The 5,000-nt window shown below is 34.4% G+C and overlaps 2 non-coding genes across 2 annotated transcripts; both read left to right on the top strand.

The window, feature by feature from the left end:
- Window positions 1-12: 12 nt before the first annotated feature.
- On the top strand, window positions 13-94 carry TRNAS-AGA (transfer RNA serine (anticodon AGA)). The gene has a single exon. It is a non-coding gene; the product is annotated as a tRNA-Ser (tRNA).
- Window positions 95-287: 193 nt separating this feature from the next.
- TRNAS-AGA (transfer RNA serine (anticodon AGA)) lies at window positions 288-369 on the top strand. The gene has a single exon. It is a non-coding gene; the product is annotated as a tRNA-Ser (tRNA).
- Window positions 370-5,000: the final 4,631 nt, after the last annotated feature.

The following is a 5,000-nucleotide window of genomic DNA, read 5'->3' as shown; positions in this document are numbered from 1 at the left end:
CCAACCACTCAAGTAGTCGTGGCCGAGTGGTTAAGGCGATGGACTAGAAATCCATTGGGATCTCCCCGCGCTGGTTGGAATCCTGCCGACTACGAATTCATTTTTCTGTTGCTTGCATCAGCTCGCTAAATCCAATTATAAAAATCTGTTTTATACGATTTAGAACAAAACATTTTTTTATTTGTTTAAGATTTTAACCAATTTTAATATATGTATTCCATAACAAAATTTTTGTATATTTAGATGAATACTGGAGAATAAAAATTTGGAAACCACCAACCACTCAAGTATTCGTGGCCGAGTGGTTAAGGCGATGGACTAGAATTCCATTGGGATCTTCCCGCGCAGGTTCGAATCCTGCCGACTACGAATTCATTTTTCTGTTGCTTGCATCTGTGGATTTAACTCACAAAGCAGAGTTGGCTAAAAATCATGACGTACACAAATAAACTGGAACACATTTATTATTACTTTCAATGGTTAACTTAAATCTAAAATTCTAATTGAATATACAAATATATATGTCGGATCATCATACAATCGGCCAAAGACTCAAAAGATGAGTTGGCGGCTCATCCCTCTCCACCGGCATGAAAAAAGAAATTGTTCGTTCTTTTATAGATAACGATTTCGTACGTCACATTGATTGAATGCTTGTTTCTTGAATTCCCTTCAGTTCCTTCCTGGAAACGAATCTGAAAAATAAACTCAAACACTAAAGTTTATAAATGGAAACTACTTATTTCCACATTCGGCCCCATTATAAACTTTATCAATAAAATACTGAAATTTTTCTTTACTTAAAGGTTTCGTGAGAAAATCTGCTAAGTTGTCTTTACTACAGATGTACTCCAATTTAAATAAGTTTTCTTCTAACATATTTCTAATAAACTGATATCTTACGTCTATGTGCTTAGTTTTCACATTTTCAATCGAATTTTTGGAAAAATAAATTGCAGCTTTGTTGTCACAGAGTTGAATTGGTACTTCCATATTTTCTAATACATTCAATTCATTTAAAACTCTTGAAAACCAAATAATTTCTTTAACAGATTCTATAAGTGAGATAAATTCGGATTCCATAGAACTAAGAGCTACACACTTTTGTTTACTTGTTTTCCAAGTGAACGGTACACCACCAAAATATATTATATGTCCACTTGATGAATATCTGTTGGTTAAATGGCATCCCCAATTAGCATCAGAAAAAGCTACTAAGTTATTTTGATTTACACTTGACAAGTTAATTTTTAAATCTTTCGTATTAAACACATAATTTAATAAATCAACAACTATATTCCAATGTTGATAAGAATAACCATTACAATATTGCGATAAAATATTAACTGAGAAAGCAATATCAGGTCTACTTCTATTAGCTATAAAAGAAAGACAACCAATCAAAGTTCTATATGGGAATTTTTTCATTAAATCTGTTTCAAAAATTTCTTCTTCGTTAACTTTAGGTGGTAATTTAATTCCAGGTTTTAAAGGCAAATTTACAAAAGTTTTAGGTAATTCTTCAAATTTCTTCATTAACTTTTCAATATAAGTTACTTGATGTAAATAAACCCTATCATTTACGGCTTCAAAGTTTACACCTAACAAATATTTCAATTTGCCTAAATCTTGAATTTCTAATTTACTTTTAAGTAAATCAACAGCTTCATCAATTTTGTTTTGGTCTTCCCCAAATAATACTATGTCGTCGACATACACCAAAAGAATAACTTTAGATTTTAATTTATAAACACAATTACACCAAAGTAGTTTTTCAAAACCTAGTTGTCCTAAAGTATTATCTAACTCAATATTCCACTGTCGTCCACTTTGTTTTAAACCATATATAGCTTTATTTAATTTACAAACCATATATTCTTTACCTTTAACTTCAAATCCTTTCGGTTGAGACATATATAAAGTTTCACTTAAATTACCGTATAAATAAGCACTTTTAATATCCAGTTGTACACATTTCCAGCATAAACAACTTACTAATAAAATGAATAGAAATCGTATAATTGAAAAATTTACTACAGGTGAAAAAATGTCAGAAAAATCTTTTCCTTTTACCTGTTTAAATCCTTGAGCTACCAGCCGGGACTTGAACTTCTTTATCTGGTTTTTATCATCTCGCTTCACATTATACACCCATCTGCTTCCGATGATTTTGGCACTTTCTGGAGGTTCAACTAAATCCCATACTTTACGATTTTTCATCATTTGAATTTCATCTTCCATGGATTTATTCCACTTATCCTTGTCGGCTGATTCTTGGGTTTCCTCGTACGTTCTAGGCGATTCCAAGTTGTATACTTCGTCTTCAAAAATATCTTCGAAATCTTGAACTACACAATCCGTCGATGAATCTCCGCTATCTTCTTGCTTTGGACTTGTAGACTTAAATGAAAATAGTTCTGGTTGGAACTGTAATCCGTTCTTAGCACAAAATCGTTCTACGTCCATAGTTGATCGAAGTCTCTCTTTGCTTGAAGGTGGGTAATAGTAAACATCTATTCTTGAACTTAATTTTCTTGGTGCTTCAACTCTTTTCCACTCTTCAATTTTTATTGGTAGCATTTCTTCTTTCTTTGTAACAGTTTCTTCGTTATTGTCTAACACTTGTTCTTGGTAGCTGTCTTTGTATCTTACGTATTCACACTTCTTATTCTTCCCAAATAATGTCTCTACTCCATTTTTCGTTTCGTCAAAACTAGCATGAATAGTTTCTACTACTCTTCTTTCTTCTGGAATATAGATCCTATAACCCTTCGTTCTTGTTGCGTAGCCAACTAAGATTCCTAGTTTTGATGTCTTGTTCAATTTGTTGCGTTTTATCTTGGGTACGTGAACAAATGCCAAAGAACCAAATATTCTTAGATGTCGAACTGATGGTTTGTATCCATTCCAAATTTCAAAAGGTGTTAATCCATTTGTTAATTTGTGTTCACTTCGGTTTCTTACATGAACGTACATATATAGAGCTTCAGCCCAAAATCGGTCATTTAGTCCACTATCGTGAAGTGATGCTCGAACAGCTTCAACTGCGTCACGGTTGAATTTTTCTGCAATCCCGTTTTGTTCTGGAGAATAAGTTGAAGTTCTCTCTATTCGAATTCCCAGATTGTTTAAATAATCTTCAAACTCGGCGTGACAAAATTCCATTCCGTTGTCTGTTCGGACTGACTTCAATTTGCAGTTTAATTCTCTTTCAGATTTTACGAGATATGTTTTGAAACATTTAAAAACTTCTGTTTTCTTCTCTACAGTAAAAACTTCCACTTTTCTGGAAAAATCATCTATTATCGATAAAAAATATCGACTTCCACCCATTGAAGGTGTTGGAGAAGGTCCCCACAAATCCATATGCACCTTATCCAGTACTTTATTTGTTAGCCGTTGATAATTCCTTTTAAAAGATGCTCGGGTAGACTTTGTCACTTTGCAAGTAATACAAGTTTCAGATTTACCTTTAAGTTGCTCAATTCCTTTTACAACATTGTTATTACTCATGTGCTTAACAAGACTGTCATTTAGGTGAGCAAATCTCCTATGACACAGTGTTACGTCTAATGCAGCGTTAATTTCATTTTTAAGTATTTCAGATTTACGTTTGTCAGGTAATCCTTTCACAATGTACAGTTTATCTATTCTAGGTACACTGAAGAAATATCTGCTACGGTTATCGTAGATTATCATTTTTGAATTTTGCCAAACAATTTTATATCCCGCTATATCAATATTAGATCCAGCTATTAAGTTGCGTCGTAGATTTGGAGCATAGTATACGTTCTTTAATATAAGCTTTACGAATCTGTCGTTATCTTTAACATAAAAAATTATGTCACCTACCCCTTCTACTTCTGATGTACTGTTCTTATCCCCGACGAGTACTTTTGCTTTCTTCAGAGGTCTAAATGTCTCGAACCATTCTCGTCTGTTCGTGAAATGGGATGTTGCTGCTGAGTCAATAAGCCATTCTTCTAAATCCAGTTCCGTGCGGTTGACCTCGGCAACTTCTTTGTTAATTTCAATATCCGTATAGAAAAGACCAGTAGCGGGATTTTGCCTCACACTTTGACGATCTTGCATCTTATTTGCAGTTTTGCTTGCTCTGCAATCTCTTGAATAATGACCTTGTTTATTGCAGTTGAAACACGGCCCCATACCTTTAGGTCGATATCCTTTGCTCTGCAAGTTTCGTCTGTATCCAGTTTCTTGTGTACTTCTCCGGCCCAGACCGCTTCCGCTGTGTGGAATGTCTTCGTGCTTCGACAAATTCCTTTCTCTTGATGATTTTATGTCTGTTTTAGCTAAGTAAGCATTTGTAACTGAATCGAACCCACTATCTCGAGCTTTTAGTTGGATTCTTCCGGATTCGCTGATCAATTGACTCTCAATATTATTTATTGTAAATTCCGAATCCTTTAAACGATATAAGATCTGTACTAAATTGTCATATTCTTCCGGAAGTTTTCTTATTATCTGGAAACATACTAATAGTTCGGGAATCTCGAATCCAGCTTCCTTAATCTGTGCACTTTTATCTCGAACTCGTTGACAGAATATTCCAATCACCTCTTCATTTGGCTGAAATTTCAATTCGTAAAATTCATCTACCAGGCCAGCAATTCTTGCTCTTGATTTAGGTTCAAAATTTTCTTTTAGAATATCCCAAGCTTTCTTCCCATCTGACGTAGACTGAATCAACTTCAAAAATTGACGTTCAACACCTTGATATATTGTAGAATAAGCTCTAGCTTTCCTTATCTCGAAACTCTGTTTAACTGATTCTGGGGCAGTGTCTACAGGTGGTGGTGGGGGTTCAGCTCCACCGACGAATTCCCAATTTCCACGATCCATCAGAGCCACTCTCATGTCACACTTCCAACTATCGTAGTTGAATGCTCCAAGTTTGGGAAAGGCTAAGTTCGCTGATTCGGAATTTCCTTCCATATTCAAAACTTGGTTTCTTCCTGCTATTAAAATAAATCTTTCAG

Source organism: Parasteatoda tepidariorum, chromosome 3 (assembly GCF_982258835.1).
Source record: "Parasteatoda tepidariorum strain Cologne lab strain chromosome 3, Ptep-v5.0, whole genome shotgun sequence".
NCBI lineage: Eukaryota > Metazoa > Arthropoda > Arachnida > Araneae > Theridiidae > Parasteatoda > Parasteatoda tepidariorum.
The sequence above is the reverse complement of the archived record's forward strand: the minus strand, read 5'-3'. Positions and strand labels throughout refer to the sequence as shown.